Here is a 24,181-nt window from a genome sequence, read left to right on the forward strand (position 1 = left end):
ACTGTGCCTGAGCAGAGGGCACTCAACATCGTCGGCGGGGAGGGAGATCGCCGATACGGAGGTCGGAAGCGTCTACCAAGTGAGACCCCCTGCCTGATTGTAGCTCCTCACGACACATGTGTGCCCACCCCTCACCCCATCACCCCTCACCGCGCAGAGCAACAGCCCTCACCCCTCCACCCCTCAACCCGCACACCAACAGCCCTCCACCCCTCACCTCGCACACCATCAGCCCTCCACCCCACACACCAACAGCCGTCACCAACTCACGCCTCCGCCTTCCTAACCATACATGCTGTGTTATGCCTTACAGGACCAGTCGGCGATGGGCCCGGCCCATCTGGGGCCCACGTCCTCAGCCAGTTCTAGGTCTGGTGCCCACCAGGGGCCCAAGCACGGGCGGCGAGGGCAGCTGGAACACCAGCCCTCTGGCCATGACTACTCAGGACACCACGACCCAGGGGACAAACACAGAGGTCACCACGACCCAGGAACGGAAACCCAGGGGATATACACACAGCACACCATGCCCCAGGAGACCCTGGACTTCGGGTCCGATGACATAGACTTTCCGGCATTGCTGTTTCCAACACGATCTCAGAGACTATCACCTCGGTTGGGCAATTTCTGGAATTTTCTGTTTTTAATTTCAGATTTCCAGCATTCATCGTGTTTTGTTTTTGTGAACACAAGTGGAAGTTGGTGAATTGACAGAAAACAAAGTATAGGTAATAAATGTTTTCTGGTTTTGAGGGATGCAAGCAGCAGTGTCCCCCAAGAGTTATTTTGTGTTGCTTTACTCCGTACACACATACTTGGATCTAAATGATGTGCTCTGAGGAATACCTGATTTTCCTAACCTTTGCAGACTACTTGCGTAATCGAACCAAATGGGAACTATGTCGCATAGCGAGTGCGCTTGGTCGCCTGTTCTCCGGCACTCGAGCCCGAGAAACACAATGCTATCTGACGCAATTCCTTGCTGAAACTTCTCAGTGCAGGGAGAGATCCAGACACTTCAACCCCGGTCCAGACACCCAAAACTCCCTAAAGCCCCAACCAACCTGTACGGGAGTCCTCAGGCCTCCCCTCCACACCTCACGTGCACAGGGCATCCCAGGGCCCAATCACCGTGGAGCAAAAAAATGCCAGCTTGGCACGCCAGCCTGCCAGTGCCTCTTCCAAACCGCAGTTCCACCTAGGCACCTTGGTAGTGGCAGGCTGGCACCCAGATGGCACTTCCAGGATGCTAGGCTGACAGTGTCAGGGTATCAATCTGCCCATCTGGGAGCCTCCAATTCCCTGGGATGCCATTCCTTCTGGTGCCCGTTGGCGGAGACCAGTACTGAATGACGCTCCTCCAAGGTATCCAAAGTGAAGAGGATAGATCCCAACGCCTCGGTTACCTCAGGAAACTGCATATTAGAGTGAAACAAACTGTCTTGTTCTAGTATGCAGATTTGCCAAAAAATGATCCTGCCCTCAATGGGCAGGCTTCATATCGTGATGTCTCGTGAGATCGCGTTAGATCTCGCAAAGCACGGCGAGCCAGGTAGATCCCGGGAGCAGGATCTCCCGGCATTTACCGGCCACGTTGCGCCATGTTACACTGCTTTTTGGGCGCAGTATGGCACAGCATATTCTCACTGGTGTGTTTTAATAATATATTTCAAGAAGCCATTTTAAATCTTGGGCCATTCATTCCTTTAATTAGTTATATACTAAAAGGTAGATTCTTTACTAAAAAAGGTGGATTTTATCAATAACGCCTGACAGCTTTTCTACAGCATGACAAGTGAGGTAATGCTGGGATGATGTGGTGGACCAGAGCTCCAACTATCTAAACTCTCCATTGCTGTATATCAATATTCTGTGTATGAGACAGATACTCAAATAAAACCTCCTTTCAGCTTCTCCAGTGTCTAGCTGAGCCATACTAACCAGGAAGGCCTGGATTCTGATTTAATCCAAATAATTGGCCTCAGTGTCCATAGAATACTGTGTAAAATGTCTTTCTTTAGAATAAACCAAGGCCTGTTCAGATGAATGCAAATGATCTGCTGAATCTTTATGATATCTGTATAAAATTGCACCAATAAACAGTTCTTCCATGAAAACAAAACTCAAAAGATGTAGGTCAAAAACAATCAACAATAAAAGTAGCTGAGAACCTGGCTACACTAAGAAAGCAAAAGGTTGAATTGTGCAATCAAAAGAAGCGGTGAGGTCTAAAAGAAATAGAATGGTATTGTATAAATTCTGAAAAATAGTTTGCAGCAAATAGCACAAAAGATAGGGTGGGAAAGTGGACCCACAATCTTATTGAACAGAGTAGCTGGCTCGTGTGGCCTACTCCTGCTCCTATTTACTTTTTGTTTTTATTCTTAAAAAAATGGAGTTAGCGACCCTGAACCGTTAGAAGCAAAAGAAAGATCAACTGGTTAGTTCATTGATTCTTTGTGGTACCTCATGAAATATTGCAGACATGATAGTTTGCAGAACTAATTGTGTGTGACAGGTTGCATCTTTGAGATGCAAAACAAACAAGTAGCCTCCAAAAAGGTCCTGACTGACTTGTCAAGAACGCTGTTAATTAGACGCAACAAAGCAAAGGATAATAAATAATAGTCTCTTCTTCTGGAGGGGTATCCCAGCAGAATCCTGTGGAATCAAATGTGAATGGTTTGCAATGAAAGAGCAAAGATCTCATAACTTTTCCACCAAGTTGTTTTCTACCCTTGAGCCCATTTATTATTACCTGAATCCCCTCAGCTTTAGGCTAAACCGATAATCTTTCACGTGGAGCATTGTGAAATGCCTTTTGGATATACATGACAAACATCATAAAGTTATCGGACGTCACTTGTCAAATAAATCAACGAGGTTGGGCAAGCACAAACCTCCCTTTATGAATTCATGTTGACCACTGTTTAACAAGTTATCATTCTAATGATAATCTTCTTAAACCTGACAACCAGTTCATTATTTGACATGCGACTGAAGAAATGTTAATGGATCTGCAGTTGCTGCATCTTGTTGTGTTATGCTGCTTCGGATAACACAGGTGCTACATGATGCAGTCTTAACTAAAGGATGCTCCAGACTCTAAAATGAGTTCAACGTGTTTATTGAACTATTAACACAGTTCTCAAATGAGTTTGACTCTCTGCTAATCTAACTGTAGTAACTCAGTCTAACTATACAGCTTACTCTAAGCCACGTGCTAGGGTGTGATGCTGCTGATCAACCCTGTCTAACTCTCTAGATATCTGTCTGTGGAAAGAGGCAGAGCCTGTGTGTCCTGTTCTTTTCATATGGGTTGTGTAGTGCCCTCTTGTGGTAATGCCACCTATGGGTGTCCTGATTACCCATTGGTTGTGTCCTGTTCTGATGACCCATTGGTTGTATGTCTGCATGTCATGACATCTCTGGTGTTCCCTCTAGTGGTTACTTAGTTGTAGTGTATTTACATTAACCCCTTGTGTATATACAGTGATGCGTATCACTGCATCCCCCTTTTTGTGTGTTACATATTTTCTGTACTTCGTTGAAGAAAATTGTACAAAACAGGAGGATAAATGATGACATGTACAAGTTGTGCTGATATTGATGATTATACAATACCAATTAACATTTATGAGCCCAAACTTTAGGAATTGGTACGGTCAAGTGGCTTGCTTGTTTTGCTGTTGAAGTGGTGATGTTGATGCGGTCATTTTCTTGTGAACACCATCAGTGTTCCTGTGATCATGAGGTGTTCGAATGGTCGATTCACTTCGTTGTCTGATTTGGACTCTTTTTTTCTTCTGTGCTTGTGATAGCGATTATGTATGTCATCTTTCCTGAAAGCTGAAAACACCAAACGTGAATTGGTGAGATTCGGTGTTATGCGATGGTATGTCTGCACTCTTGCCATTGTCTTGAGCTGTGCTGTCACATTGTCCTTCATGTGCAGAGTTGTACCATGTCGTACAAGATGTTGTTCTATTGTTGTTGTTTTTGTTGTTTGTCGTGCTTGTTGTTGCTGTTGTTGCCTTTGTTATGCTCCTTGTCGTTGTTTTTGTTGCTGTTCTTGTAGGTTTTGTTGTTGTACTTGTTGCGCTCAATGACCGTTCCGTGTGGATAATTCGAGTCATTCTCAAAGTTACTTGTGTCAGTGTCCTTTGTGGTATCTGATGCTTCATTGAGCGTTTCTTCTTGAGGATTGTGAGAATGACCTGATGTGGCATTGACCTTGGTGGCATCACTCCTCTGTGGTTGATGTGATTCCTCTTTGATTCCTTGGTGCTCCTTTTCTGAAGTCATTTCTGGTTCACTTGAATCATCTTTGGTTTCTTGATGCTCCTCGTCCGGAGTCAAAATCTTCAAGATTTCATTTTCTTGTGTATAGGCTCGAGTGGATGAGGTTTTAATTGACGTGGTCTCACTGGACTCACGAGTAGTTTCACTTTGATTGTCGAGTGCCTCTGTACATACGAGCTGAGATCTGCCAGTCTCGCTGTGATGTTGCACATCTTGTATGGGAATTGTGATGCCATCGTCACTTAGATCATAGATCATAGAATTTACAGTGCAGAAGAAGGCCATTCGGCCCATCGAGTCTGCACCGGCTCTTGGAAAGAGCACCCTACCCAAGGCCAGCACCTCCACCCTATTCCCATAACCCAGCAACCCCACCCAACACTACGGGCAATTTTGGACACTAAGGGCAATTTATCATGGCCAATCCACCTAACCTGCACATCTTTGGACTGTGGGAGGAAACCGGAGCACCCGGAGGAAACCCACGCACACACGGAGAGGATAGACCTTTATGGTCTTGTTCATGCATGGACTGCGCTATGGAGTCTTGAGTTGCTTCCATTGTGGAGTCAGTCAACGAGCTCGCTGTGGAGGCTTGTATTGCTCCCTGTGGAGTCTGGCATCGTTCCTTGTGTGGAGTCGTGCAGTGGTCTCACTGTGGAGTCAATCTGTGTGCTCTCAACGGAGTCGTGCAGTGGTCTCGCTGTGGAGTCTGTCATCGCTTTCTGTGTGGAGTCGGGGACTCTTCGTGGTGCGTGGACCACATTTTGTGGTGCGTGGACCACTGATGTGGTGTCAGGCCGCTCTCTGTGGGCTTCGTCTTCTTGGGTATTTAACAGGTTGCTGTCATCCAATGTATTGACGAGCTACCATGGCATCATGGTATTGGATTCGTCTACCATGAGTAGAGTCGTGTTGAGCTTTGCAACCGCGTTGCTGATGCAATGATCCTCAAATCCGAAGAACTCATCCATGTCTGAGTTGTATTCTTCAATGTACAAATCATCTCTTTGTGTTTCGGATTTGCTATTGTGCTCTCTATGTCCAATGATGAAATCATCTTCTGAGTAGTATTCTTCAATGTACAAATCATCTCTTTGGGTGATGCTAACTGCTTGTTTCAGGGTGCTGTGGAGGTTATTTTCAACTGCTGGTAGAAGTTCAGGCATTATTCCGTCTTTCGAGGTGAAAGAATTGTGTTTTGTGGCTTTAAAACTCTTCTTTTTAATTTTCGGACATTTCCCCTTTAAGTGGGCGTGTTCCGGGGCCGCTACCGTCATGACGCTCGTGACGTCATGCGTAGGACTCCATTGCGCATGCGCACGCCGAGGTTCCTTTACTGTGCGCTCTTTTCGTATGCATAAAATACCATTTTGCCGGTTCGCGTCTTCTAGGGAAATACGCATGTACGGACTGGTCTGGCTGGATACGCGCAAGATGGCTGCCAATCAAAACTGCCGTCTGTTTCTGTCCCAGCCCTACCTCTGCCTTGTGCTGAGTATTTGGGCCAGTTTTACCGATTTCGTTTGTGTCCACCTCGCAATGGCTGGCGAATTTGTCCAGGATGGTCTGGAATTTTGTTCTGTCCTGCCCATCAGAGTATTTAAAGGAGTTGAAGATCTCTGTTGCATGATCACCCGCAATGGTGAGTAGAAGAGCTATCTTCCGAGCATCGGTTGCGCCATCAAGGTCGGATGCTACCACGTATAGTTGAAATTTCTGCTTGAATGATCGCCAGTTGGTACTAAGATTGCCGGTGGTCCTGGGCTGATGAGGAGCCTGAATCCTGTCCATTGAGCCTATATTCAGTAGCTGGTTGTCATGGATCTTGCTGAGTTGAACTAAATAGATTGAACAGTCACTCCTGGTATCATGTTATGTTATGCTGCTTCGGATCACACAGGCTGCTACTTGATGCAGTCTTAACTAAAGGATGCTCCAGACTCTGAAATGAGTTCAATGTGTTTATTGAACTATTAACACAGTTCTCAAATGAGTTTGACTCTCTGCTAATATAACTGTAGTAACTCAGACTAACTGTACAGCTTGCTCTAAGCCACGTGCTGGGGTGTGATGCTGCTGATCAACCCTGTCTAACTCTCTAGATGTCTGTCTGTGGAAAGAGGCAGAGCCTGTGTGCCGTGTCCTTTTTATATGGGTCGTGTAGTGGCCCCTTGTGGTAATGCCACCTCTGGGTGTCCGGATTACCCATAGGTTGTGTCCTGTTCTAATGACCCATTGGTTGTATGTCATGACATCTCTGGTGTTCCCTCTAGTGGTTACTTAGTTGTAGTGTATTTATATTAACCCCTTGTGTACATACAGTGATGCGTATCACTACACACCTGACTTGTTGCACATTAACACCCCATTAGCAACATAGATATTCAAAGAAGCATTCAGCAGTTACTTTTCAAATGAAATTCTGTGACAGAAGAGTTATCCTGAAAAAGGTAATGTGGGACTAAATTCGACTGTCCCCGAAAACAGGTGTGGGGGTCGCAATGCTCAACTAACCCAGGCCCGTAGGATGCAAAGCAGATGTCGTCCCAACGTTGTATTGTCTGTTCATTTGAACAATTGCAGTGTGCAGCCAGCAGTAACTGCACTGATTACTGACTGCACACAGTGGCAGCAGGCCCACAATTTGTAACTTACTGCTACTAGTTAAAACTAACCTGCACCTCTTAAAAGGAACGTGCATGTTGCTGTAGCACATGCTTGCAATCATTCAGCAAGTGAATTTGATGCGGAAATAGTGAAGGACAGCACAACATGGGGAAACGGGAGAAACGGCGGGATTTTCCGTTTGTCCTCCAAAGTGTTGGTTCAGGCGGGAAAAGTGGTGTGTAGCCCTTCAGCTGCACTGCTGGCTTGTCCCGACACATTTTAAAAATAAAATGCTGGAGGCATGGCTCACACCGTCACACTGGTGGGGCGGGTTCTGAAAAAAAGCAGGCAGCCGCGAATTCTGAGATCAAGGCGCCATTTTGAAAGCGTGCCCCTGTCTCCCATAAAAAAAGGAAATTCCCCCATGTACAAGGGGAACCTCCCCATGGAGTTTCCCAGGGGAGAGGGACATGCTGGGCAGTACTCTGGCATTGCGCCCGGCAGTGCCACCCTGGAGCAGTGCCTCTCTGGGGGCAGTGCCAAGGTGTTGCTCAGATATGTCCTTCTTGTCCCAGGAGCTACCGCCACCTCTGCACTCCAGGTGAGTCCCCTTCGATTGATCCACATTTATGAAAAGCAGTTGTAAACTTCACCAAGTTAATGTCACATCGGTATGGGGGGGGGGGGGGGGGGGGGGAGTTCCAAAGCCCGGCGGGGGGGGGTAGAGAGATTGGGACGGGATGATATGGCAGAGAAGCTCACTGATCATATTAAAATGAATGGAGATGAGCTTCTGCCGTTTCTGAGCAGGATCCTCATTACATCACCGGGATTTCCGTCTCAGCAGTCTTGCAAGAGTTGCCATTGGCGTCACCATTTTTGCCCATGACGGACGTTGGGGCGAAATCCTGGTCAAGGCCTCCTGGGCTGACTGCATTGGAGGCCTTCATGGAGAGATGTCCTCTATCTGCAGGGGCCAGGGGACCCTCCAGACTCAAATGCAAAAGTCAATGGAAGCAGACAGGCATGGAGATCAGTGCTAATACTGAAATCCTGAAGAGCTGGATGCAATGCTGCTGAAATCACCATATTCTCATCACTTACCTACCAACAATTTCTATCAATCAGGATTTATACCTAATAATCATATGCCTCACCCTTATACACTTAGCACCGCTGCATGCCTCACTCTCACATCTCACAGCTTGCCCACACATTCCCACTATCTAACCATAACAGCCACATCAGAAAAAAAGATTGCACAACGCTCACTGATACATTTCCCTTTCTTTTTCAGTCGGAGAATGTGTACAAAGATGCAGTAGAAGTTAACCAGACATACTGGTCATATCTCCAAGTCCAAATTTAAAGAAAAAACATACAATTTCACAAAGGTGGGTGACAGAAATTTGACAGAATATAAAAAATAGCAAAGAATGACTATAAGATTAATGAGGATGGAAACATTAGAATGGGCGGGAAAGCTAGCTAGAAATATAATAACAGAGAGTAAGAGTTTCTATGGATATTTTTAGAAAAGAGTTAACAAAGGGAGCATTCATAGAAAGTGAGTCTCGGGAATTAATAATGAAAAATAAGGAGATGCTAAATTAATTGAACAGGTATTTGCATCAGTCTTCACGAGAGAACAGAAGTAACATTTCAGAAATTGCGGGAAATCAGGAATTGTAAGGAAGGAAGAAACTCCGGAAAATTACAATCATCATGTAGAGGTTCGGTTTGCGAGTGCTGGTAATGGTGCCGCTCCCGTTTGCCACAGTGAAATTATTGGGTGGTCTAGTGTTGATGGCCACACTTAAGAAATGGAGGCAGTTTTGGCAACATTTTAAGTTGGATTGGATTGGATTTGTTTATTGTCACGTGTACCAAGGTACAGTGAAAAGTATTTTTCTGCGAGCAGCTCAACAGATCATTAAGTACATGAGAAGAAAAGGGAATAAAAGAAAATACAAAAGAGGGCAACACAACATATACAATGTAAGTACATAAGCACTGGCATCGGATGAAGCATACAGGGTGTAGTGTTAATGAGGTCAGTCCATAAGAGGGTCATTTAGAAGTCTGGTAACAGCGGGGAAGAAGCTGTTTTTGAGTCTGTTCGTGCGTGTTCTCAGACTTCTGTATCTCCTGCCCGATGGAAGAAGTTGGAAGAGTGAGTAAGCTGGGTGGGAGGGATCTTTGATTATACTGCCCGCTTTCCCCAGGCAGCGGGAGGTGTAGATGGAGTCAATGGATGGGAGGCAGGTTTGTGTGATGGACTGGGCGGTGTTCACGACTCTCTGAAGTTTCTTGCGGTCCTGGACCGAGCAGTTGCCATACCAGGCTGTGATGCAGCCCGATGGGATGCTTTCGATGGTGCATCTGTAAAAGTTGGTAAGGGTTAATGTGGACATGCCGAATTTCCTTAGTTTCCTGAGGAAGTATAGACGCTGTTGTGCTTTCTTGATGGTAGCGTCGACGTGGGTGGACCAGGACAGATTTTTGGAGATGTGCACCCCTAGGAATTTGAAACTGCTAACCATCCCCACCTCAGCTCCGTTGATGCTGACAGGGGTGTGTACAGTACTATGCTTCCTGAAGTCAATTACCAGCTCTTTAGTTTTGCTGGCATTGAGGGAGAGATTGTTGTCGTTACACCACTCCACTAGGTTCTCTATCTCTCACCTGTATTCGGACTCGTCGTTATTCGAGATCCGGCCCACTGTGGTCGTATCGTCAGCAAACTTGTAGATGGAGTTGGAACCGAATTTTGCCACGCAGTCGTGTGTGTACGCAGCCTTGTGGGGCGCCGGTGTTGAGGACTATTGTGGAGGAGGTGTTGTTGTTCATTCTTACTGATTGTGGTCGGTTGGTCAGAAAATCGAGGATCCAGTTGCAGAGTGGGGAGCCAAGTCCTAGGTTTTGGAGCTTTGATATGAGCTTGGCTGGGATTATGGTGTTGAAGGTGGAGCTGTAGTCAATAAATAGGAGTCTCTTGTCGGAGTCCTTGTTTTCGAGATGCTCTAGGGATGAGTGTAGGGCCAGGGAAATGGTGTCTGATGTGGACCGGTTGCAGCGGTATGCGAATTGCAGTGGATCAAGGCGTTCTGGGAGTAAGGAGGTGATGCGCTTCATGATCAACCTCTCGAAGCACTTCATTACGACTGAAGTCAGGGCCACTGGTCAGTAGTCAGTGAGGCACGTTGCCTGGTTCTTTGGTTCCGGTATGATGGTGGTCTTCTTGAAGCAGGTGGGGACCTCGGAGTGGAGTAGGGACAGGTTAAAGATGTCCGCGAATACCTCTGCTAGCTGGTCCACGCAGGCTCTGAGTGCACGACCAGGGATCCCGTCCGGGCCTGTCGCCTTCCGAGGGTTCACTTTCAGGAAGGCCAATCTGACTTCAGGGGCGAAATTCTCCTACCCGCCCTGCCACATTTCTGCCCCGACCGGCCGGCGGGAGTCTCCGTAACACCGGCCGGTCAATGGGGTTTCCCATTGTGGGGCAGCCCCATGCCGTCGGGAAACCCCCGGGCGCCGGCAAAACGGAGACTCCCGCCGGCGGAGAATGATGCCCCAGAAGCTGTGATGGTGGGTATGGGTGAATTATGGGCTGCTGGGGCACTCGACAGCGGATTGCTGGTTACCTGTTCGAACCGAGGATAGAATGCATTGAGTTCATCGGGGAGGGGTGCGCTGCTGCCAGAGATACTGTTCGGCTTTGCTTTGTAGCCCGTTATGTTGTTTAGTCCTTGCCACAACCGCTGAGAGTCTGTCTGTGACTCTAGCTTGGTTTGATATTCTCTCTTGGCATCTTGGATGGCTTTGCGGAGGACGTACCTGGATTTCTTGTATAGGTCAGGGTCGTCTGCCTTGAATGCCTCAGATCTGTCCTTCAGTAGGGAGTCAATCTCGCGATTGAGCCATGGTTTCCGGTTGAGGAACGCACGTACTGCTTTCTTTGGCACGCAGTTGTCCACACATTTGCTGATGAAGTTGGGGGCAGGGTTGAAGTTGATGCCGGTCCAAGAGAATCATGGGCTGGATTCTCCGCCGGCGGGATGCTCCATTTTGCCGGCAGCCTGTGGGTATCCCGATGGCGTGGGGCTATCCCACAATGGGAAACCCCATTGACCCGCCAGCATAACGGAACATCGGGGGTGATGGAAATTAAGGACTTATTTTTGGGAGGACGATTTGCGAGGTTGGAAGAGCTGGCGGAGAAGTTTGGGATTCCGCGGGCGGAGGCCTTTAGGTATAGGCAGGTGTGGAATTTTGTAAGGAAGGTTTTCCCAATGTTTCTGGTGACACCGCCATCATTGTTGGAAGGAGCGTTGTTGGTGAAGGGGTTGGAGGATGGGAGGGATCATCTCATCGAATTATGGGAGGATTTTGGAGGAGGATGTGGCGTCACTGGAGGAGGTTAAGGCCAAGATGGAGGAGGAGCTGGAGTAGCGCTTGAGGAGAGGTTGTGTTGTGAAGTGTTGAGTGGCGGGGCCATGGAGCCACCCAATGGCCCAAGAGCCCAGGGTGCCGTTTTGCCTGGACCATGTTTGTGTGGACGAGTGCTGAACAGCACCCGGCCGCGGCCTCAATGGGGAGGCCGGTGGATCCTGCGATGCCGGTGGATCCCAGATGCGTTCACCGAGGTAGGTTTAAAACTGGCTTCGGAGTGCGCCATTTGGTCCCGCCCCTAATGGGCGTGTTTCTGACTTGGACGTCTCGTGAGACATGGGTGGATCCCATGAGGCGAGAAGGCTGGCGGGAGCCCACAAGAGGCCTCTCACGGCATTCACCGGCCGCACAGTGTGATAATTTTATTTAAGTTCTCTTCCTAAATGTTGCCTAGGACTTAATAATCGAAACTGTTGACAGGAGCTTTTACAATAGAAAACATTGACTGGAGGTGCATGCATGCAGAACTAATTCTTTTCTGATATATTGTAATCTTTTCTTCCAAGACAAAAGATTAAGAGGTGATCTAATTGAATTGTTTAAGCTGATTAAAGGATTTGATGGGATAGATAGAACCTAATTCCTCTGGTGGGAGAGTCCAGAACAAGGAATATAACCTTAAGATTAGAACTAGGCTGTTCAGAACTAATGTCAGAAAGCATTTCATAAGACAAAGGGTAATGGAAATCTCGAACATTGTCCCTCAGCCTGCCAAGAAAAAGCCGTTAAAGACGAGGCCAATTGAAAATTTCAAAGCTGAGACTGATCGATCTTCATTCGGCAAGGTTATAGAACTAAGCTGGGTAGATGGAGTGAAGATGCAGAATGGCCATAATCTAAACTGCGTGACAGAATAGGCTAGAGAGGCTAAATCGCCTATTCCTTAGGAATAAATAGGAGTAAAGAAGAGAGTAAATAAGCAAACTGGTAGTAAACTGACACAACTGCATTCTGGTTGACATCACTAAAATGATTAAGTTATTATTTCGAAACACACCTGGCACCCAAAGTTGTTCAACATTGAGGCACCTTTTAAATGTGAATTAAGTGCTGATTTGTGTTTTAAGACCACAAGAAATAGGGCCAGAACTGGAGCACACAACCCTTCAAACCTGCTCCACTCTTCATTAAGATCAAGGCTCAACTCTTCATCAACTTTGCTTGCCCACCCACTCTTCCAATTCTAGAGATATCTATAATGATATACTCATAGATTGACTCATTAGTCCTCTGACCTTCGCAACCTTTAGACTGAAGAGTTTTCTCGTTATCTCAGACTGACGCTCACCGGGGAAACAGCCACTCAGCATCTACCCTGTGAAGCCCTACATTTCAATAAGATCACCTCTAATTTTTGTAACTCCAGAGAGATAGATCCATTCTAGTCAAAAACTGCTCAACTATCTCATCGCAGAAACATGACTAATGAGCCTTTGTTGCATCCCTTCCAAGGCAAATAAATGCTTCCTTAGCACGGGAGACCAAAATTGTACACAGTACTCCTGGTGTGCAATGTACGAACATGAAATAGCAGCAGAAGTAGGCCATTCAGTCCCTCAAGCCTGCTTGTCATTCAGTAAGATCATCGTCGATCTGTTTGTGTTCCCCATATACCCCTGATAACCTTTGCTTCCTTTGCCTAACAAGAATCTATCTAACTCTGCCATAAAAATATTCAACAACCCTGCCTCTACTGCTTTCTGAGGCAGAGAGTTCGAAAGTCGCACAACCCTCTGAGAGAAAAATATTTTCCTCACATCTTTTCTAAAAGGGTGATCCCTAACTTTAAAACACTGCCCCCTAGTTCCAGACTCACCCACAAGAGGAAACATCCTTTCCATGTCTACCTTGTCAAGACTGTTCAGGATCTTGCACATTTCAATCAAGTCACACCTCACTCTTAAAAACTCCAGTGGAAACAAGCCCATTCTGTCCAACGTTTTCTCAAAAGATAACCCGCTCATTTCAGGTATCTATCTAGTACACATCCTGGGAACTGCCTGTAATGCATTCCATCCTTCCTTAAATAAGGAGACCAAAACGGACGGCACGGTAACACATTGGTTAGCACTGCTGCCTCACAGTGCCAGAGACTCTAGGTGACAGTCTGTGTGGAGTTTGCATTTTCTCCCTGTGCCTGCGTGGGTTTCCTCCCACAGTCTAAAGAAGTGCAGGTTAGGTAGATTGGCCCTGCTAAATTGTCCCTTAGTGTCCAAAGATTTGTAGGTTAGGTGGGGATACCGGGCTATGATAAAGGAGTGGGTCTAGGTACAGTCACTTTCAGATGGTCAGTGCAGACTCGATGCTGAATGGCATCCTTCTGCACTGTCGGAAGTCTATGATTCTAAAACTGCGCACTGTATTCGAGATGTGGTCTCACCAATGCTCTGTATAACCAAAGTACTATTTAATACATGAAAGCCCTATTTAATTGCAGCAAGACTTGTTAATTGTTACTCTTCTACTCCAACCTGCTTGTAATAAAAACTAACATAACATTTGCCTTCCTAATTGTTTTCTGTACCTGCCTGTTAACTCTCTGTGATTTATGTATGAGGTTACCCAACATTAACTAGTCTCTAACCTTTTTGGAAATATTCATAGAATCGCTACAGTGCCATTTGACCCATCCGCGTCGGCATCAGCCCACTACACCTAGGCTGACTCCCCCACCCTATCCCCCTAACCTGCACATCTCTGGACCCTGAGGGGCGATTTTAGCATGGTCAATCCACCTAACCTGCACATCTTTGGAGGAAACCCACGCAGACACGGGGAGAAAGTGCAAACTCCACAGAGACAGTCATCCAAGGCCGGAATTGAACCTGGGTCTCTGCCGCTGTGAGGCAGCAGTGCTAACCACTGTGCCACTGTGCTTTTCTATTCTTCCTACCAAGGCAGGTGATTTCATATTTCCACACATTATACTTCATTTGCCATATTCGAAAGTCGTACAACACACTGAGAGAAAAATATTAAGCACTGCAATCTGGCCTATATTTCTTTACGACCTCTTAGCATCTTCCTCACAGCTTACTTCCCACCGAGCTTTACGCCACCACCAAACCTGGATATATTACTCTTGGTCTCCTCATCAAGACCATTGATGTAGATAGTAAATTGCTGAAGCCCCCAGTACACAAAACTTCCAGTACTCAACCTGTTACACACTGCCAGACAGAAAATTACTCAACTATTCTTACTTCTGAATTTCGGTCCATCATCCTCATAATTGACGGAACTGTCAGTGTAGAAGGAGGCCATTTGGCCTGTTGTATCTGCATCAGCTCGCCAAATGAGCATTTAATTTAATGCATACCCCCATCTTCTTCCCAAAAACCTGCACATTCTTCCTTTGAAGATAGCTGTCTAATTCCCTTCTGAATGCCTCGATTCAACCCTCTCATGGACTGACATTAACACTACACTCATGTATGCTTCACCCGATGCCGGTGTTTATATAGTTACACTGTGTACCTTGTGTTGCCCTATTATGTATTTTATTTTATTTTATTTTCTCTTCATGTACTTAATGATCTGTTGAGCTGCTCGCAGAAAATACTTTTCACTGTACCTCGGTACACATGACAATAAACATATCCAATCCAATCCAATCCAACTTGCCTCCACCACACTCTCAGGCAATGCATTCCAGACCTGAACTGCGTGAAAACTTTTTTTCATATTGCTTTTGCTTCCTTTGTCAATTATTTATAATCTGTGCCTCTACTTCTCAATCCTTTCACAAGTGCGATCAGGTTGCCTCTATCTACTCTGTTTAGATCCCTCATGATTTTGGGTGGGACTCCCCTGCCTCCCAGCCGTGTATTTCTCGGCGACGAGAGGCGGTATGCCGTTCGCTGGTGGCGGGATTCACTGCTCCTATTGAAGCCACACACGCTCCCGGGAAACCCGCAAGCGAGGGTGCGCTGCTGACAGGACCAGAGAATCCCACCGGCGGCGAACAGCCGGAGAAATCTGGCCTTTGAATGCCTCGACCAAGCCTCCTCTCAACCTTCACTTCTGCAAAGAAAACAGCCCCAGTTTTTCCAAACTATATTCATTCCTGGGACCCGCATTGTGAATTTTTTCTGCACACTCCCCAAAAGCTTTACCTCTTGCCAAAAGTATGTTGCGAAGACATATATGCAATACTCCAGCTGAGGCTGAACTAGCATCTTGTACATGTTCAACAAAGCCTCCTTGCTCTATGCGTCCAATAATTAGGGCTAGGATACTGTCTGCTTTGTTAAACGTGCACTCAACCTATCCTGCACTTTAATGACTTCTGCACCTGTATACCCAGGTCCCTTTGCTCCTGCTTCAAAGTTGTGTCCTTTATTTAAAACTCACTCTCCATGTTCCTCCAACCAAAATGGTTTACATTTCACCTCATTGAGCTTCATCTACCGCTTACCCACCCATTCTTTTTTATTTTTTTAATTACTTTTTCTGAGTTACAAAGCCAGGGCTCAGAGAGCGGTCAGGGGCGAACCCCTAATCCAGCTCCTTGCCTGGTCCAAAAAACAATTCAAATTCAAACTGAATCCAATTCATGGTCCCCACAAGCGAGACATACCACATCTGAGCCAAAAGGCTATTACACTTGGTCTGAGCCAAAAGGCCGAGAAGCGATTACCCGCCCATTCTACCAAGTTGTCTATGTCCTTTTGAAGTTCTACAAAATCTTCCACACAGTTCACATTGCTTTCAACAGACAAAGATATGAATTAAGAGCAGGAGTAGGCCAGTCAGCCCCTTGAGATACCCCATTCAATAAGATCATGGCTGATCGGATTGTGACATCCCCCACTACCCCTGATAACCTTTCACTCCCTTGTTAATCAAGAATCGACCTACCTCTGCCTCTTTAGAAATCATAGAATCATAGAATTTTATAGCACAGATATTGGCTTATCGTGCCTGCACGGGCTCCCGAAAGAGCTACTCAGCTAGTCCCATTCCACAGCCCCATCTCCGTAGCCCTCTAAATTCATCAATTTCAAATATGCATCCAGCTCTCATTTAAAACCTCCAATGGAATCCACCTCCACCACTCTCCCAAGCAGCACATTCCCAATCCCAACAACTCTCTGAGTAAAGATGGTTCTCCTCACCTCACTCCTAGCTCTCTTGCTGACCATCTTGTAATTGTGACCCCTAGTCACTGACTTACCAGCTAGTGGAAACAGAATATCTTTCTTTATCCTGTAAAAATTGTTCATAATTTTGAACACCTCTCTGCTCCAAGACACTGCTTCCACTGCCTTTTGAGGAAGGGAGTTCCAAAGCTCTCTACCCTCTGAGAGAAAAACATTTCTGCAACACTTTTTCGTAAACAGTGCCCTCTCGCTCTAGATTTTCCCAGAAGAAGAAACACCCTCTCCACATCCACCCTATCTGGTCCAGTATATTCAAATCTAGCCCATCAAACTTACCTGATAAGACAACCCATCCATTCCAGTATGAGTGCAGCAAACCTTCTCTGACCTGTTCCTATTGCATTTACATCCTTCCTTAAATAAGGACACCAATACTGCCTACAGTACACCAGATGTGGGGCACGATTTAACGGACACATTTTTGAGGATCATTTTGGGTGAGTTTGGCAGGATGTTTCCGTGGCTGTTTCGGTGAGATCCAACTGGTATTTATCCACACTTTCATTTTTTTGATGTGGAGATGCCGGCGTTGGACTGGGGTGGGCACAGTAAGAAGTCTTATAACACCAGGTTAAAGTCCAACAGGTTTGTTCCGAATCACTAGCTTTCGGAGCGCGGCTCCTTCATCAGGTGAGTCACTTTTTGGCGCCTTGGAGATTTTCTCCCCTGTTTAGCCCACACCTAGAATTTTTTTCAGCAGTAGGGAGCTGAACCCGCCAGCGAGACTGGCTCCTCAGAGATCAGGCTGCCATTGAGAACGGTGCCCCATTCATTAAGTGAGTTTAAGGGTCTCCCACCCACGGGGAGAATGTACTGAGTCCACATAGTCAGCCAAGGCCAGAAATGAACCCGGGTCTCTGCTGCTGTGAGGCAAAAGTGCTAACCACGATGCCACCCTTGCCCTTTCACAAAACCATGATGACTTGCCTGATTACCTTGAAATTTTCCAGGCGCAATGTCATAACATCTTCAACAATAGCTTCTAACTTTTTCCCTGTGACAGCTATCAAGCTAATTGGCTTGTGGATTCCCACTTCTTTTAAAACCATAGGATGAAGTCCATCAGGACCCAAGGATTTGCCAGCCCGCAGCTCCAATTTGTTAAGCAGTACTTCCCTAGTGCTTGTAATTTTCCTGAATTCTCCCCTTCCTTCCATTTCCAGATATACAGTTATTTCTGGGATGTTACTTGTATCATCTATAGTGAAGACTGATGCAAAATATTTTTTCAATTCATCTGCCACCTCCTTATTTTCAATTATTAATTCCTCAGACTAACTTACTATAGGACCAATGCTCATTACGAATTTAAATATGCATTGAAATGCTTACTATCCATCTTTATATTCCTAGCTAGCTTTCTCTCAAATTCCTTTTTCCTACTTATTTTCCCTCTTTACTAGTCTTTTTGTCATTCTATGTTGTTCCTTATATTCTGTCCAATCTTCTGATCTATACCTGTCTTTCCATAACAATATGTTTTTTCTTTAAGTTTGATGTGGTCTTTAACTTTCTCACTGAACCACAGTTGGTGGGTGCTCCCTTGGAATTTTTCTTTCTCGTTGTCTGTTCACTTTAGCTAAGTTCTGCTTTCGTGCCCTCGTGTTGTTCTAAAATACGAGTCTTGGACCCACTTTTTTCACCCTCAAATTAAATGTAAAATTCAATCATATTACGATCGCTGCTACCTAGGAATGCATTCACTGAGATGATCAATTAGTCCCATCTCATTGCTTAATATCAGGTCTAGCATAGCTTGTTCTCTGGTTGGCTCCAGAATATGCTGTTTGATAAAACAATGCTGAATATGTTCTATAAACATCTCATCTATGCTACCTTTACCACTCTGATTTTCGCAATCTGTATGTAGATTTAAATTCCCCATGATTATTGCCACAATGTATCAAATGCCCTTTGGAGGTCCATGTATACTACATCAATGGCATTGTCCTCATGAGCCCTCTGTTACCGCTTCGAAAAACTCCAGCAATTTAGTTGAACACAATTTCCCCATAACAAACCAAGCTGGTTTTCCTTAACCAACCTGCATGATGCAACAAGGTGGCACAGTGGTTAGCACTGCTGCCTCACGGCGCCAAGAACCCGGGTTCGATTCCGTGTGGAGTTTGCACATTCTCCCCATGTCTGCGTGGGTCTCACCCCCCACAATCCAAAGATATGCAGGGTAGGTGGATTGGCCATACTAAATTGGCCCTTAATTGGAAAAAAAAATTTAAAAGTAACCCGCATGTGTGCACGCAACTTAATTTTGACTCAGACAATTGTTTCTGGAAGTTTTCCCACCACCAAAGTTAAACTACAGGCCTGTAGTTGCTGCGCTTATCTTTACATGCTTTTTGAACAAGGATACGACAGTTGCAATTCTCAGCTTTTCTGGCAACACACCCCTTGACTTTAAGGAAGACTGTATAATTATGGCCAGTGCTTCCACAATTTCCACTCTAACTTCCCTCAGTATCCATGAAGGCATGTCATCTGGTCCTGCTGTTTTGTCAACATTAAATACCAACAACTTATCTAAGCATACATTTAATACCTCAGCCATTCCCCCTACCTCCAGATGTAGATTCTCTTGTTATCACACTTTTACCTATGCTTATCAAATAATTTAGGATTCCCTTTTATGTTAGCTCAATCCATACTAAAATATCAACCCCAATCACATAAACCATAATCTTGTGCAACAACTTTTTTCATGGGATCTTACCTGCTTTTGAAAACTTAAATATACTGTATCTACTGGTTCCCCTTTAGGTACACCCTCAAAACACTAAAAGATTTGTAAAACACAATTTGTCCTTCACAATACTTTTAGTCTCATCAAAAAGAAATAAATACATTTAATAATAATAATCTTTATTGTCACAAGTGGATTTACATTAACACAGCAATGAAGTTACTCTGAAAAGCCCCTAGTCACCAGATTCCGGTGCCTGTTCGGGTACACTGAGGGAGAATTCAGAATGTCCAAATTACCTAACAGCATGTCATTCGGGACTTGTGGGAGGAAACCTGAGCACCCGGAAGAAACCCACGCAGACAGGGGGAGAATGTGCAAACTCCGCACAGACAGTGACCGAAGCCAGGAATCGAACCTGGGACCCCGGCGCTGTGAAGCAACAGTGGTAACGTTTCACCTTTGACAACTACATGGTATCCCAGCCTTTTTACAGCCAATTAAACACTTTCTTGAAGTCATTAGTGCATAGTAGGAATTATGGCAGCCAATTTGTACACAGCAAAGTCCCGTAAGCAACAATGTGTTACATAATAATATTTGAATGTTGACTGAGGGATAAATGGTTTAGGCACCATTTGGCAGTCCTGTTTCTTGATAAAATATTAGTCCTTATGAAAACTGTTGTTAATTATTTTATTATTCTCATCAATATGTGGGATGTCAGTGCTGGGAATGAAATATTTTTCACATTCCTGGTACCCATTTGCTGCAAAGTCTTCCACAGTCGAATATCCGGTTTAAGTTTTTCTTCTCTTGCTGGTGTCATAGCTAGCTTTCTGAAATCACTCCTAGTATCATATGTTATTCTATAAGTCTGAATAAAGATTGTAGACTTCCAGTTAACACAAATACTTTATTCAGTGGGCTTGTTCTGTTTCCAGAGCTTAACTAGATATAATACACTCAAGAGGTATGACCAGTGAAACTAAGGTAAACTGCCTATGCTAAGCTATCCCTGTGTGCTGCTGCTCACTAGCCCTGTGTTTCTGAAAGAGACGGATCCTACTTGGGCTGGACCCTTTATATCCATCTCTGATGCCCTCTCGTGATACTGTGGCTGTTACATCTATCTGCAGTCCCTGGTGGATGTGCAGATGTATGTACAGATGTACAGATCACTACACCCAGTGTCAGTGTTGAACATACTGTGATCAGCAGCAGCACAGACAGATGCAAATAAAACTGATCCCAGGACACTCCAAGAAAATGCTTTGCCCAAAACCTAGCGCTGGCAGATTTTTCCTATTTCCTACACAAACCATCGCTAAGATCTGCCTTCATGACACTGCCAATTACGACTGAATTAATTTTCTGATTTTTTGTGCATTGGCCATGTTGCCGAGGAACTTGATTGAGACTGCTCAAACTCAATGTCACGGAGGATCTTTACAGTCAACAAACTGAATAGACTTTTATACCACTAGCCTGGGATCAATTTGATCCCAAGTTCCAGAAAAGTAAACAACACCATTTCAGTACAATTTAAGAGCCTAGGACTTTAACTGCACCAGAACTTTTATAAAGGAGAACATTGCTGTGGCTAATCAGATAGACGGCAATGATTTTTTCATTCATGTGTGTCCCTCAGTTCTCACGAGTTAATTGCAAATAAGCATTACTATTTAGCTCAGGTCTGCTCTTCCCAATCCCTGTGGCAGCATTCAATCGACTCCTGAATGACCCCAAATGGGTTTCACTTTCACTGTTATCGCATTTTTCAACTTTCAGACTTGGGTTCAGCATCAATTGTCACATCAAAAATGGACCTTAGTGCCCCCAGGAGCCAGAGTGCATCTTTTTCCACTGGCTAGCCAGGTAAACTATAACAGAACTCAGGAACAGAACCCGTATTATTATTATTTGTACACTGACTGCTGGAATGCATCGCAAACTGGTACGTAAATATCCTACTCTGATTTGGAAGGTTGATTGAATACATAACCTCCCACTCAGAACACAGCCTTTGGCACCAAGTGCCATAATTGTATAACCATAGAATTCCAACAGTGCAGAAGGAGGTCATTTGGCCCATCAAGTCTGCACCGAAGGGCAGCACGGTGGCGCAGTGGGTTAGCCCTGCTGCCTCACGACGCCAAGGTCCCATGTTCGAGCCGGGCTCTGGGTCACTGTCCATGTGGAATTTGCACATTCTCCCCGTGTTTGCGTGGGTTTCACCCCCCACAACCCAAAGTTGTGCAGGCTAGGTGGATTGGCCACGCTAAATTGCCCCTTAATTGGAAAAAATGAATTGGGTACTTTAAATTTTTTTTTTAAAGTCTGCACCGACACTCTGAAAGAGCACCCTACCTACACCTACTGTCCTGCCCTATCCCCGGAACCCCATAACCCCACCTAACCTACACATCCCTGGACAGTAACAGGAAACTTACCAAGCCAATCCACCTAACCTGCACATCTTAGGGCTGTGGGCAGAAACTGGAGCACCTGGAGGAAACCCAAGCAGACACGGGGAGAAAGCGCAAACTCCACACAGAGAGTCACTCGAGGCCGGAATTGAACCCAGGTCCCTGGTTCCCGGATCCCATGACCAAGCTGTCCTCAGCTTTCGCATGGATATTGGGCTGGATTCTCCGCACCCCGATGCCGAATCTGCATCCGGCACCAGGGCGGAGAATCCACTTGTGCACATGGAATCAGGACCGGCGCCGGTTCCTCGATTCTCCGGCCCCCAAAAAGCGGTGTACCCTGGCTGTAGGCCACGTCGCGTATCACCCACTTGCGGCCATTGCCAGAGGCCTGCCCCGCTATTTGCCGCCCCCGACTGGCCGAAGGCCTGACGATGTGGATCTAATATGGTACCAGCTGTTCGGGATACTCGCATGGCGGCTGGCCGATCGGGGGGGGCAGGTGGGGCCTCATACGGGACTGGGCTATTTTTGGGTGGACGATCCGGGTTGGGCGAACAGCCGATCGGGCGCACTATTTACGAGGTCCCAGCTCCGCGGTCTGAGTCCGCCAAGGAGCACGACACGGCCGCTGTGTGCATACCTGGCCTCTGACCCGGAGGTTCGGGGGCCCATATCAGCAGCTAAATCTGCGAACTTCACGACGGGTCCCTGCTAGCCCCCTGCAGGGCTGTGAATATGTGGCCCTTTGACCCCAGTTTTTCTGGTGGGAAAGGCTAGTGCTTTTACGGCGGCGTGGGGACATTCTCCTGAAACGGAGAATCCAGCCCATAAATTCTCTACACTCTTAGTCATGAGAAATAAAAAAAGCAACTGGCTTCATCACTAAACATATTTTCTAACTACATATTTACTTACTACAACATCAATTTTGTGTCATCCTGACATGGGACTTTAAGTCACACAGCCCAAACAAAAGCAAAATATTCCGGATACCAGAAATAAAAAATAGAAATAAAATGCTGAATCACTCAGCGTGCCTGGCAGTTCTGATGAAAGGTCACACACCTGGAATGTTAATTCTTTTTTATCTCTCCACAGATGCTGCCAGACCTGCTGCGTGTTTCTAGAATTTTCTGTTTCTGTTCAAGCCTTACATCTAGTGGTTCAGAGTTACAACATGTTGAAAGCCTTCTACTCAATTTTTCTCTCCCGCCCTCTCTGAAAACAGCTATTTTGAGTGTGGGGTAACGTCTCTGCCTACCAAGCTCTCAGTGACCGATGGCTCTATTAATCAATGAACTTTATCAAAATTACTCACAAAATAGCTACAGACCAAAAACACTACCTCCCTCTCCCTCAATCTATGCTGTAACTCCCATTAAACTATGAAGCCATCTCTAACAATATCACATTACACTTAAGACCCCCATTGCTGAAACCAAGACAGATTTACATCTCAAGAACAGCTACCCTGGACAACTGCAAAAACAAAATAGTGCAGGCGCAAAATAAAAACAGAAATTGTTGGACCATGAGGGATCACTCATTAACACCCCGCCGTGGGGCTCGTGGAGTATGAGTTCCCATGGTAACGGGCGGAGGCCCATCCAGCTGGGACTTGTCATCGAGCCTTTTAAATACCATCCCAGATCTGGACCGGGAGTTCCTGTTAGTCCCGGGCTGAGACAAACGTGTTGCATGCCGCGTCTTTTAATCTTCTTATCTCCTGGATTATCACATGAACATTTCGGGTCGATGACCTTTCATCAGAACTGGGAAGGGTTAGCGATGTAACAGCTTTTAAGCAAGGACAAAAGCATGGAAAGGGAGACATAAGTAAAGAACAAAAAGAAGCTCTGTGAAAGGTCAGAGGGAGGGAGAGACTGAGGAAAGCAATTTCCCACTGGCTTCAGGACCTGATGTTAAGATCAAACGTGGGCCGGGAGCCAGCCTGGGGTGGTGGTGGGGGCATGCTATTTTACTTGAAGACACATCTTCATGCAGTGGACGGGCTGATCCACTGTCATCAGAATGTTGATGAATGTCAAAAATGGTTCCTTATTGAGTTCTCAAACCTGCAGGTTGGTTACCTGCCACCTTGCAGTGAGTAGTCAATCCACATTTTTGCCTGCCCCGGGAAACGTCCCTCGCAATGGAAATGCATCGGGCAGAATTTTCTAATACCTCCTTCCTCCAACCCCACCATTCCAGGCTGGGAAAATTCTGCCCTCCATACAGAAGGGATGGCAGTGCAAGGCGACAGGAGATGGCAATGAGACAGGTAAAGAAAGAAAAGGTGGGTCGAGAAGAGTTGTAAATTGCAATAGTAGAATATTTCAAACAGCTGATGCGTGAGAAAAATGGGGGGAAAAGCTATGATCTGAAATTGTTGAACTGTATCATAGAATTTACAGTGCAGAAGGAGGCCATTCGGCCCATCAAGTCTGCACCGGCTCTTGGAAAGAGCACCCTACCCAAGGTCAACACCTCCACTCTATCCCCATAACCCAGTAACCCCACCCAAC

General features: G+C 45.8%; 1 protein-coding gene and 1 pseudogene across 3 annotated transcripts in view; both read right to left on the reverse strand.

Annotated features, from left to right (window-relative positions):
* The window catches only part of dlgap2a (discs, large (Drosophila) homolog-associated protein 2a), a 1,100,531-nt gene that overhangs the window by 913,266 nt on the left and 163,084 nt on the right, over window positions 1-24,181 (reverse strand). The window lies entirely within an intron of this gene.
* Window positions 15,820-16,000, reverse strand: LOC140415715 (U2 spliceosomal RNA; annotated as a pseudogene).

The sequence above is a fragment of the Scyliorhinus torazame genome, chromosome 4 (assembly GCF_047496885.1).
Source record: "Scyliorhinus torazame isolate Kashiwa2021f chromosome 4, sScyTor2.1, whole genome shotgun sequence".
NCBI lineage: Eukaryota > Metazoa > Chordata > Chondrichthyes > Carcharhiniformes > Scyliorhinidae > Scyliorhinus > Scyliorhinus torazame.